Below are 13,286 nucleotides of genomic sequence, written 5' to 3'. Positions count from 1 at the left end.
ACAGCAATCCACGCAGAAGGCAAAGATTGGCTTCGGTGCAGACCAGCAAGGACTGAGGGACTCACCACTTGGTGGAGAGTCAGGGCACATCTGGAGCAACCAGGAATGCCCAAGAAACAGAAGAGTTACCTTCGTGGGGACCCACCTGTCAACGGACCAGGATTTGCGAAGGAGCCTAGAGCGGAAATGCTGGAAGCTGGCCCACGGAACACTCGTGGAGTGTAGGCCCACAATCTTCGGTAAAAATGGTGCTCGGGGCTTGGACTACAAGTAGCCCAACGCACAACTTCGGGAAAGCTCGGGAAGTTGATGCACTTGCAAATGTGCACAGGGTCCAGGAGTTCCGGTTCCATGTCACTCGTGAGGGCTGTGGGTCTCAGCTTTTCTGGGATCTCGTGTCGGCCTCTGAGAAGTCTGGAAGTCCATGTCCTGAGTCACATATCCGTTGGGATCTGGCGGAAGCCTTGGAAAAGCAGACCGGCAAGATGATTCTTAGGTGCCTGTTTGAACATGGGAGTCACTCCTTGACCCCAAGGGAGATTCTTCTGTCTTCTAGTCGTGTAGAATGTCGAAGTTCCAGGATATATGTTGCAGAGGTTCGTCCAGGTGTAATCTGAAGTCCTAAGGACTGGAGTCCCATACTTATACTAAGTTAGGGGGTTAGACATACTCTGGGGACCCACCTATGGGAGGGTCTGGGAAGAGGGGTGGTTACACCCATTCCCTTTGTCCAGTTTCGCGCCAGAGCAGGGGCTGAGTGCCCCTGCAACCGGTTTGAACTGGGGTATGCACAGGGACACCAAGTGCGCCCCCAGCACTGTCTGAAAAGCATTCTCTAAATGCACCCACCCAGCCACAATACACTAAAGCCTGTCTGGGAGGCGGTTACACCTCCCTGTGACAGGAAACCTATTGTCCAGGTCTCCCCTGCCGGAGTTTCGTCCAGCAGCAGGAGGTCAGACCCGTGTCTGTGGCATCCATTTTCTGATGCCAGGGCTCTTTTACACTATTACCGGTTAGACCAGTGTGTACATGTCTCTCCCTCTAGAAGGGAGGAATTCTACCCCCCACCACCAGGACTGGCGGGGGTAGGATTCCAAAGTGTTTGACACCAAACACAACCTGTTTCCATGCAGCCAATCCAAAGTTAGCATTTGCCGCGAGGTTATAATGCACTTAAGAGTATATGGTCTGGCTGCATCACAGAACAGCATCAGAGAATAGATTCCGAAAGCTGCAGAGGGGTCCTGCTCATGCATGGGCACCCTCTCACACAAAACCAAGCACTCTGCCTTCAGGATTGATAAGGCCTGCCATAGGAGTGACTTATAAGTTTATATGTGTCAGTGATTAGAGGTAGATATAGGTAACCTATATCTTAGTAAGGGGTGCATGCACCACCTTACCCAGGCTGCAGTAGCAGACCTGTGGTGCCATTTTGGAAGGCTTCCCAGGAGTGGCATAATACATGCCTCAGCCCCTGATAGGCCTCTGGGGTACCTATGCCCTTAGTACCTAAGGTACCATATAGTAGGGACTCACAAGGGTAACCCAGTAACCAATCTGGCGTGTACCTAAAGTACATGCAATCAATTTAGAGAGGAAGCAACTAGGCTGGGTTCCTGGATAGCAGGGCGACTGCCATACTAAAGTCGAAAAACAGTGAAACACCAGCAAAAAGTGGGGGTAACCATAATAAGCATATCCTACTCTCCTACACAACCCCACCTCAGGCTCAGGATCCGAGTGTATGATTATGATGCCTCGGTAGTTAGCGCTCCTATGCCAAAACTGATCTCGGTTGCATGAATAATATGCTATTTTAAATTTGCCGCTTTTTAAAATTCTTTACTGTTAATTTGTGCCTTCAGACTTTGTATTTGCTTACTCGCCTCCTTACCTGCTCGCTGCTTCTTCTGCCCAGTGCCCCGTTCCACCGCGGGTGTTCCCGTTTGTTGTGGAGGGCGCGTCGGCAAACAGCTGGTGTTCCCGCTCCTATTGGTTGCACTAGGTCAGGCGGGGCTCCAGACTTGGGCTCAACCCTATTTAGGTGGGGCGACTAGAATTCTCTGTTGGTCTCAGGCTCCGAGTGCATGATTATGATGCCTCGGTTGTTAGCGTTCCTATGCCAAAACTGATCTCTATTGCATGAATAACATGCTATTTTAAATTCGCCGCTTTTTTTAATTCTTTACTGTTAATTTGTGCCTTCAGACTTTTTATTTGCTTACTCGCCTCCTTTCCTGCTCGCTGCTTCTTCTGCCCAGTGCCCCGTTCCACCGCGGGTGTTCCCGTTTGTTGTGGAGGGCGCGTCAGCAAACAGCTGGTGTCCCCGCTCCCATTGGTTGCACTAGGTCAGGCGGGGCTCCAGACTTGGGCTCAACCCTATTTAGGTGGGATGACTTTCTCTGCGCACAGCGGCCGCGCGCCAAATTCGCGCCAAAGTTAAGACCGTCTGCGCCCGTCCGCGCTGAGGACGCGCCAGGGGCCAGGCGGGCTGGGCCTCGCTACTCCCTTCAGGCTGACCGTGAGTTGTATTCCCTTTCTACCCTGCTCTCTGTAAGACCTCCTCCTAAGTTATGTCATCACTCCATAGCTCCCGACAATCTTCTAACTATGCATTGCTGTAAGGGTGCTTTAAGACCAATTCGGACCCGGCACCTCATGAGAAACCGGGCTCGTCCAGGGCTAGTCAAGTCCACTGAAAATCCTATAAATGAGGCAGGCCTACTTATAAACGCCAGATCATTGATCAGAAATAATGTGGCCTTTAGTGATCTTGTTTTGCAAAGATAACCCCCATGGGTTTTCATAACTGAATCCTGGGGATCTCATTCCTCAGGCCCGGACCTGGTGGATGCCATCCCGGAGGGCTATGTCTTGACCAGGATGGACAGAACCGGTCGCAGGGGTGGTGGGCTGGGAATTCTATTCAGAGATTCCTTTATCTGCCGCACTGACCCCCTCTCTTCTCCCTCTGATAATTTTGAGGCAGTGTATTTTTCGATAAATTTTACCCCCACAGCCTCCTTTTCAGGCATTCTCTGCTATAGACCCTCTGGCCCTAGAACCACTTTTCCCCAAGACATGATGAAAGTTTTAGAACCTTTTATTAATAGGCCTAATCTAACCCTTCTTGGCGACTTCAATTTTCATTTAGAGGTCGCAGATGCTCGAGATACGATATCATTAGTAGAAGGCCTGACTGCATGCGGTCTAATCCAACTGGTTGTGGGCCCCACGCACTCAGCTGGCCACGCTGGCCTGGTCTGACCATTGGGCTGTACCGTTTTATTTGAATGCTACTTCCACTGTCCCCAACCAATCCAAGAGTAATCAATGGGAAACCAGAAGGAATTACAGTAAGGTCAATAGTGCGACTCTTGCACCATTTTTGGATGCCTTTGGATCTCTCTCTCTGTCAGACCCTAACACACCAGCACTAAGTCTGTCTGACACTCTAACCAATGCGATAGACACACTAGCACCTGCCAAGAAACATTACTCTGCCCGGAAAAGTCCCTCGCAGCCCTGGTACTCTGACCGTCTTAGGCTTCTACGTCAGAAGTGTAGACAAAAGGAAAGGTCCTGGCACGCACATCCTGATTCCCTGGGAAAAACCCAACACAAATTACTATTGAGGGAATACAAGAAGGCTATAGTGGAGGAAAAAAAGAGCTACTATACCAATCTTACGGCCTCTTTAAAATCCTCTAGAGACCTTTTTAAAATCATGGACACGCTATCGGCACCTAAATCAGCTGATCCTACAGTCGAGGCACAGGAGCTCTACGACGACATTGCAAGCTTTTTTCACTCAAAAATCGCTGATATCCACAGCTCACTTGAAACTCTCAACTTGGAGTTGAATACTAACTCTGCATCCTTATCTCCTCTGTCCTCTCCTCAAGATGAGGCTCTCAAATCCAGCTCTAAACCGCGCTTCACTGGTTTTCCTCACCTAACCCTGGAAGAACTAAATCGCCTTCTTGATGATACAAAGTCATGCTCGCCTCTGGACCCCTGTCCTTTGAAAATTCTGAAGGCCTGCAGAAAGGTGGCTCTCCCCCCTCTCCTAGAGGTTATGAACCTGGCTATCGCTCAGGGAATTTTTCCCCGATCCTGGAAAACAGCAGTTGTTAAACCACTGCTCAAGAAGGCTTCTTTAGACCCGGGAATTCTAAAGAATTACCGCCCTATCTCACTTCTTCCAGCCCCGGCCAAGATACTTAAGACCCATCTCAATCGTCATTTGTCCACTTTCCTGGAGAGATCTAATTTGTTGGACACTTCCCAACACGGGGTTCGGGCCGCACACAGTACAGAGTCTGCCCTCACGGTTGTGACAACAACATCCGTTCTGAGGTTGATAGGGGACACACTTCTCTGCTGGTGTTGCTGGATCTCACGGCAGCCTTTGACACCCTGTTCCCTTCGATCTTGGTCTCCAGGCTCGAGGGGATTGGGGTGGATGCCATCGCCCTCAGGCTACTTGCCTCTTTCCTTCACCAAAGAGAGCAAAGAGTTAAGATGGGCAATTTTCTCTCCTCCTCCCAGTCGGTGCAATGTGGGGTACTGCAGGGCTCTTCATTAAGCCCGCTCTTATTCAACATCTATGTTACTCCTCTTGCTAAAGTGGTGAGATCGTTTGGATTTGAGGTACTGTCGTATGCTGACGATACCCAGATCATGGTTTCCATCACCCAGTCGGTTAACGACTCAGCCCTCAAATTCAGAGCGTGCATGGAGGCAGTATCGCAGTGGATGGTACGGAACTTCTTAAAGTTAAACGGGGATAAGACTGAGGTCCTGATTTTCGGAGGAAAACAGGATATGTGGTCTGAGGACTGGTGGCCGCCCTCTTTGGGGGACTGCCCTCACCCTACCCACTCCACCAGGAATCTGGGAGCACTGATTGACTCAGCTCTATCATTCGATCCCCAGGTCAATAGAACGGTGTCCACCTGCTGCGCCATCATTAGGAATCTGAAAAAGATTGCCCCGTATCTGTCCCCCGCAGCTCGGAAACAGGCAACAGTTGCCCTGGTCTCTTCCAGGCTTGATTATTGCAATGCCCTTTACAGCGGCATTAACAAGAGCTCTGTCCATCGCCTCCAGATGGTGCAGAATACCGTTGCCAGGATGGTCCTGAACCTTCCCAGACTGGCCTCGGCTACCCAGGCTAGGAAGGATCTACATTGGCTCCCAATACACTCTAGGATTTCCTTCAAACTCCTCTGTATTGCCCACAGAGCTGTATTTGGCTCAGGCTCTGCAGGCGTCAGTTCTCTTGTCTCAGCCTATATCCCCAGGAGAACTCTGCGTTCTGCCTCCAGAAATCTGCTTTCGGTTCCCAGATTCACGAGGGCTAGGTGGGGAGGAAGAGCCTTTTCCACCTTGGCTCCCAAATTATGGAACTCCCTCCCCCCTGAACTTTCCAGTCAGTCTTCTCATGTGGTCTTGCGTAGACTTTTGAAAACTTGGCTCTTCTCTCAAGCTTATTAGTGGTTCTGTATTCGGTACTCTGAGACTGTTTGTCTGTCCTTGCGCCTCGATGCCCTTGGGCTAAGTTCGCGCATTACAAATTTCCCATTCATTCATTCATTGTTCACCCCCAAACGCAGGGACATTAAACTATCCTTGACCAGTTTAGTCTTCATGCTCTAAATGGAAATATCTGGAGAGTCCATCTGCATTGGCATGGTTACTCCTAGGTCTATGTTCCACTGTATAGTCCATCCCCTGTAAATGTAAATGTAAATGTATTTGAGCTTATATAGCGCACAGCTACCCACAAAGGGTTTCCCGGCGCTTGCTTAGGGAACCCGTCCTGGTATTCCCCTGTGAGATAACCCCAGCAGGGTATCCACAAGGTGAAAGCCAGGCATCCCGCCGCGAGGGGCCGTTGTGGAGATTAAGCAAGCTATTGCCCAGAGTCGCAGAGTGTGAACCCATGAGTTGAGAAGGCACCGGAGCGAGAATTATCGAGTCCGTGGAATTTTTTGAGCCCAAGACCCGCCGAGGCGGGGAATTGAACCCTGGTCCAGGGCCGATCTCAGCTTCCGGGTCTACCGCCTCTAACCCCTGAGCCACACTGAAATGGACCCCCTCAAATGTTTGGGGTTTTCACCCTTCATCGGTTTTAGCTATAAGAGGGGCTTATGGTCAGTCTGAACAGTGAAATGAGTGCCAAACAAGTATGGACTCAGCTTCTTCAGAGCCCAAACCACAGCAAAGGCCTCCCTCTCAATAGCTGACCAACATTTCTTTCTAGGGGTCAGCCTTCTGCTAATAAAAGCTACTGGCTGGTACTGACCTTCATCATTCAATTGTGACAGCACAGCCCCTACCCCAACTCAGATGCATCTGGTTAGACAATGAATTCCTTGGAGTAGTTAAGACTTTGAAGAATTGGTGCAGTGCACATGGCCTGATTCAGGTCATCAAATTCCTTTTGACAGCTTACTCTCCACTGAAATTTCTTAGGTATTCTCTTAGAGGTTAAGTCATTCAGGGGTGTCACAATGGAACCAAACCCTTTGACAAATCTCCTGTAGTACCCAGTCAGGCCCAAGAAAGCTCTGACCGGAGTCTGAGTAGTTGGAGCAGCCCATTCCATGATGGTCTGGATTTTGCTCTGTAATGGTTGAACCTGGCCTACACCTACAAAGTGGCCCAGGTACACAACTTGACTCTGCCCTATCTGGCACTTAGTATCCTTGATAGTTAGGCCTGCCTTTTACAGGGCCTCCAAAACATTTCTCAGGTGGGACAGGGGATCCTCCCAGGTGGAGCTAAAGACAGCAATATCATCTAGATATGCTGCACTATAGTCTTCCAGGCCTGTTAGGACTTTGTTCACCAACCTTTGAAAAGTGGCAGGTGCATTCTTCAGACCAAATGGCATTACCACAAATTGATAGTGCCCACTAGGGTTTTAAATGCTGTCTTTGGCTTTGGATCATCAGCTAATCTGATCTGCCAGTAGCCAGCTGTAAGATCAAATGTGCTCAGAAATTTGGCGGAGGCCAACATATCTATAAGCTCATCTGTTCTTGGGATTGGATGGGCATCAGTCCTAGTGACTGCATTGAGACCCCTGTAGTCAACACAAAACCTCATCTCTCTCTTACCACCCTGGGTGTGAGGTTTAGGTACCAAGACCACTGGACTAGCCCAAGGGCTATCTGAGGGTTCAATAACTCCCAAATCCAACATTTTCTGGTCTTCAGTCCTGATACAGTCCCTGACATGGTCGGGTTGCCTCTAAATCATATTTTTAACAGGTAGACTGTCCCCAGTGTCCACTTCATGAGTACACCAGGTAGTTTGACTTGGAGTCAGGGAAAACATATGTCTGAACTGATTGAGTACGTGTCTGCAATCAGTTTGCTGCTGATCAGTGAGGCTGCCTGCCAAGGCCAGACCATCTACTGATCTATCATCAGGGTTCTGTGAGAGCAGGTCAGGGAGTGGATCACTCTTCCTCCTGACCCTCATCAGTAGCCATGAGAAAGCCCATGTCTGCCCTGTCAACATATGGTTCAGTCTGTTGACATGAAGCACCCTATGGGGGCCCCTGGGAGTTCCCATATCTACCAAATAGATAACCGCTCCAGTCTGTTCAACAATAGTGTGGGGTCCACTCCACTTGTCTTGGAGAGCTGCTGGGGCCACAGGCTCCAAGACCCACACTTTCTGTCCTGGCTGGTAAAGTCAGTACAGGCTTTTGGTTATGCCAGGCTTTCTGTAATTCATGGCTAGCCTCAAGGTTTTTAGTTGCCTTTTTCATATACTCAGCCATCCTGGAGTGGAGACCAAGTACATAGTCCACTATGTCCTGTTTAGGGGGTTTGAGAGGTAACTCCCATCCCTCCTTCACCAGACACAATGGCTCTCTTACAGGATGCCCAAACAGAAGTTCAAAAGGGCTGTAGTCAACCCCTTCTGAGGAACCTCCCTGTATGCAAATAAAAGGCAGGGTAGTAGGATGTCCCATCTCCGCCTAAGCTTTTCTGGGAGACCCTTGATCATACCCTTTAAGGTTTTGTTGAATCTTTCAACTAAACATTGCATTGTGGGTGATAGGGTGTGGTGTTTAAGACTTTCTTTATTTAGATATATAAAAACATATCTTAAAAAGATTCTTCCTGCACATTAGTACAATCTTACAACTTAAAAGAAATTAAAAAAATGAAGAAAAAAAAATAAAAACAGAGTGCAATGTGGCTTTCTTATCAGTGCTTACTGCAACGTCAATTTAGAAATTAGCACTCCCGGACAGTGCAGGTAGAGTTAGATGCACATTATTCTGCACAGTGGTCCACTTTTTCTAAGAGTCTGTAGGCATACTGAACAAATTTGGCCAATTTTATGTTTAAGTCAGTGTTCTCTAAGGACAGAGCAGCAGTAATGGCGTGTCTGCAAGTCCGAACTCCCAGCCTGTTCCATTCCGGCCTGAGTAGACGTCTGCGTTGGGAAATGAAGAAGGGGCATATACAAAGCACGTGCAAAAAAGTTTCGTTTGCTGACCCACACCCTCTGCACGTTTGATCAACCTTTTTTTGACGCCATGCAGGGAGATTTTGTAGGAAGCGCCAGTCTCCCAGTCTTAGGGCGATCAGACATCGCTTTAGATGATAAGAAAATGTTATTGACAAATAATTTGCCGGGTGAAGTCGTTTATAGGAGTTGGCTACTAGGGATAGGGTGTGGTGGATTTGTATTTCACTCCACACTTCCACATTGCAGTCAAGTAGCTAGACATAAAGTTTGCACCTCTGTCAGATACTACCTCCTTAGGGAAACCCACTTGTGAGAACACTCCCAAGAGGGCTCTTGCCACAACAGGTGCTGTAGTGGTCCTAAGAGGTATAGCCTCTGGGTACCTAGTGGCATGGTCCACCACCACTAGGATAAACCTGTGCCCAGATGCTGTCTGAGGATCCATTGGTCCAACAATGTAAATCCCTACTCTCTCAAAGGGAACCCCCACCACAGGTAGAGGTATCAGGGGGGCCTTTTTGTACCACCTGCTTTGTCACTGGCTTGACAGGTGACACAGGAGCGACAAAACTCCTTTGTGTCGGGGTGGCTTGGCCGGCGATCATGGCGGTCGTGTAGAGCTTGAGCTCCGACCAGCCTAATCTTATCCGATTAAAAATATCCTTGCCCTGGGCTTCCGCTGGGTTCCTGGACACTGATCCTTGCTGTTGGACCGGTGCGCTACACTCGGTAGCGCGATCAGCCGAGTGGGGGCACCGAGGACGTTGGCCTACACAGCCGGGGCCTCAATTTTGGCGCCATCCGGGTCCGGCGCGGCTGTGGGCGGCGGCGCTGAACGCGGCGGAGCTCCGGGGCTTGGCCTGGGGTCTAGCTGTCCGGGGGGGGGGCCCCCGCACCTGACCGCGGATGCGCTGCTGATCCTTGGAGCGGTGCCCGGCCTGGAGTTATCAGGGCATTCATCGGAGGCGATACCCTCGAGAAGCGGCCGCCTTCTTGGGCCGCACTGTGAGCCGCGGAGCCCTCGGCCGGGTGGCGACCGGCGGGCAAGGAGGAGACTCTACGGAGGCTGGCCGCGATCGGCAGGAGCTGGGAGGCGCTGTTTGGGCCTCGCACGGCGGAGACCCCAGACGCGAGGAAGATGGACCTGGCCTGCCCGACACCTGAAGGAGGCGCTGCGGTGTCCTGGGAGATCGTTGTAGAGGCGGTGAGTGGAGCTTGCCCAGAGTCTATGGGCCTCGGGGGCTAGATCGGGCCCCAGTGGGGAGGACAGGAGGTGCCTGACACGGACGGGGGCTGCGTGGGATGGGTTTCCCTGCGGTGGCCTGGAGGTGACCTTCGCTGGCTCGTTGAGAGCGTGCCCTGAACTGTGCCTGGCGCTCCGGGAGCCCTGTAAGATTGGGGACGGTCGCTTGGAGTGTGGCCCCAGTGGTTGGTTGCTTATCGAGGCCGAGTGTGGGCTATACCTGGATGTCTGGATCGCCCTGTGTCGCTGCATCGGCCTGGGCCCCCCACCCCTGTTGGGACAGTGAGTGTGATACTGCCCGCTCCCAATAGGCGGAGAAGCACCCCGGGTCAGGGTCGAGAGCGGCGAGCGGCAGTGGGACATTGCCATCTTGAGCCGGGCGCCCATCGCGGCGGTGGGGATCCTCGGTGGGGAGGAGGGCGCCTGCTGAGGCCCTGCCAGTGGCCGCCTGACAGTGGAGATCTGTGGGACTTTGTGTGACTGGTGACCAGTCTTGACGGGGGGGGCGCCTGAGTGAGGGGCCTTGGGGCGCTTGAACACGAGGCCGGAGCGGGCTCGGTGCGGCACTGGGCCGGCGCATACGACTGTGGATTCCGGCCCCATGCCCATTGACCACGGGGTCTTCTGATCCTCCGGCCCTGGTCTGTGGCTAACAATACTTGGGCCACCAGTAGGGTTCATATCCCGTGCGGCACTAGCAGCGAGCCATGACACGAGGAGGAGCCGGAGGAGGACAGGGTAAACAGGGGCCCATGGACAAATTTACTGGGGCGGCCAGATCTGGTGGCCCCTCGGTGCCCGGCTCCGGACAATGCAGCGTTGCTTGCCGCAATCACACAATCGAGGGACATGCTCGATGCAAAGATAGGGGCTGTTGGGGCGGACGTCACCCTCCTCCGACAGGACTTGAGGAATGCGGTAGAGCGTATTACAAGTGCGGAGACCCGAATATCTGGCGTTGAAGACGATGTGTCTACCCTTAAACGGAAGGTCGCAGACATGGAGAAAGTCCAGAAGGGCCTAGTCCTGAGGGCGGAGGATGCGGAAGGACGGGCCTGACGCAACAACCTGCGCTTTGTTGGCTTTCTGGAGGGGTGTGAGAAGGGCAGTGCGGAGACCTTCATAGCGCAGTGGCTAGCGGGCTGGATCCCGGCAGATGCCCTGTCTAGGTGCTTCGTGGTGGAGAGAGCCCACCGGGCGCTGGTGCAGAAGCCTCCAGTCGGAGCGCGCCCGAGATCGATCATTGCCAAATTCCTGAATTACGCGGATCGGGACGCTATCCTGCGACAGGTGAGACTTAAGGGCACTCTCACACACAACAACGCTACCATCATGATCTTTCCGGACTATACGAGGCTGGTGCAGCAGCAGCGCCAATCCTTCCACGCGGCCAAGGCCCGTCTCCGGGATCTGAAGCTCCAGTATGCACTACTCTTCCCGGCGCGGCTGCGAGTCGTTTATAAGTCCCGCACATTGTTCTTTGATACGCCAGAAGAAGTGTTTCAGTGGACGGATGAGACGCTCAAAATTCGGCTCAACACTGCCAGGGACGGAGAGTTGGACTCTTCCTCGAGTGGGTTTGCCACGGAGGGCTTGCGGAGCCAGCGTCAGCACCTTAGAGGATCGCGATCAAGCAGGAGCTCGCGCTCGGGCTCGGTCAACCCGACACAGGACCAGCAATCTGAAGTGCCTTGATGACAGTGAGACATGAACGCTGCTTAATGATTATGTTCTTAGTGGAAGCCCAGGTGCACAGTAAACACGGGCTGGGAGCCCGTCCTGTTCAGCATAGGAGGGTGGGAGTAATGGCCTAGTTCCTATGGGTGGTTACTTGGGGATCCATTGGAGGATGCAGCGCTTGCTCCCCTGTTGGGGGCTTGGTCGTCATTCGTCCGCGACAGGTACTTCCATGTTTGGGAGGTGCGGGGTGGGGGGTGGTCAGGGGGGAAGGGAGATCGTGGGAAGTTTGGGAGGGGGGCCTTGCTTGCGTGTGCTATGTTACCTGTTGACTGCCATGTACCATGCCGGCTAGATGCTGGAACTGCTAGTCCTAAATTTGTAGTATTGCTCAGATGTCGATTGTTAGGGAGGAAGGGCGGGTAGGCCCCGGATCACTACGGGTCATGAGTTGGAATGTGAGAGGGATGCTAGACAAAATTAAGTGGGGTGCTGTATTTCAATATGCCAGGCGGGTGGGGGTGGATGTTCTTCTGTAGCAGGAAACCCACTTGCTAGGCAGCAAAGCACTGTGCCTGCAGCGCTCAGGTTACACACAGATGTACCACTCCGGCTTTACGAGGGGCTCCAGGGGGGTGGTGGTCCTTATACACCGCAGGGTGCTATATACCCATAAGCGCGCCTGGACAGACACACAAGGTAGATGCGTGGTGGTGCAGGGGGAGATAGGCGGGGACAGGGTGACTTTTGGTAGCGTCTACGCCCCACCTCCGCTCCAGTGGCCACTGGTTGAAAGGATCATGTATCAAACACAAAGAAGGGGTGAGGGCTCCTAACTCTACCACCCCAGGCCCGCAGAAATTCAAGTGAACACACAAGGGGGGTAGTAGGGTACACACAAAAAAAGCAACCACAACGGAACGTAGACATGGGGAAATTCAATCATTGGAAAAAGTTGCCCTCACTCACATACCGAAGTATGTGACATTCTACCATCATTGGGCCTGCTTGCAATACGCCCTGGTGTAGCCACACCCCGGGCGGAGCATTAGGGAAGGGGAAAACAACAATAATCAAAGTCACTCAACAAGACAAACCATAAATTCCAGACAACATGTAACATATAAAGTGATTTGTTGTGTACCAATCACCAAGTGTAAAATGAATGCTTGTGGGGTTTGGTACAACCACTCCCTGTCGAAGAGTAAGGTTTCCAATACTCTCAGAGTCTCTAATTGAGGGATGTTGGTATATAGGGCTTCTATGTCAAGCCCTATAAGAAATTCCGTGTTAGGATCGAATTGTACATCTTTTAACAAATTAAGAACGTCCAGGGTATCTCTCAGGTAGGTGGGTAGTTGTTGGACCATTGGCTTAAGGAAGAAATCGCAATATTGCGATAGGGGTTCCAGAAGAGACCCGATCCCGGAGACAATGGGTCTTCCGGGAGGGGGTCTCCCTGGTTTGTGGATCTTTGGAAGGATGTAAAAGTACGGGGTTCTCGGCTGTTTACTAACCAAGAACTCCGCCTCCTGTTCCGTGATCCAATCCTCTGATCTTGCTTCTTCCACCATGGTCATGATCTCTCTCATGATGTTCTCAGTTGGATCATCTCTCGATTTTTGATAGTTTCTCTGGTCCGCCAGCAGTCTTAAGCATTCCAATCTGTAGGTTTCCTGATCCAGGATTACTGTTGCTCCATCCTTATCTGCCGGTTTCAGGATGATCTCTTTGTTGTTAGTCAATTCTCCTAATGCCTCTTTTTCGTGATTTGACAGGTTGGAAAAATGCCCATATTGTGACAGATCTAAGGTCTCCAAGTCATGGATTACTGCCTGTTCGAATGTGGCCACCTGGGGAG

At 51.7% G+C, this 13,286-nt stretch overlaps 1 protein-coding gene across 2 annotated transcripts in view; it reads right to left on the bottom strand.

The window, feature by feature from the left end:
* LOC147717626 (E3 ubiquitin-protein ligase TRIM39-like) overlaps nucleotides 1-13,286 on the bottom strand; it is a 383,703-nt gene that overhangs the window by 123,689 nt on the left and 246,728 nt on the right. The gene's annotated exons all lie outside the window — the stretch shown is intronic.

Source organism: Lissotriton vulgaris, chromosome 5, assembly GCF_964263255.1.
Source record: "Lissotriton vulgaris chromosome 5, aLisVul1.2, whole genome shotgun sequence".
Taxonomy (NCBI): Eukaryota; Metazoa; Chordata; class Amphibia; order Caudata; family Salamandridae; genus Lissotriton; species Lissotriton vulgaris.
Note: the sequence above shows the minus strand (reverse complement) of the source record. Positions and strands in the feature narration are given on the sequence as shown.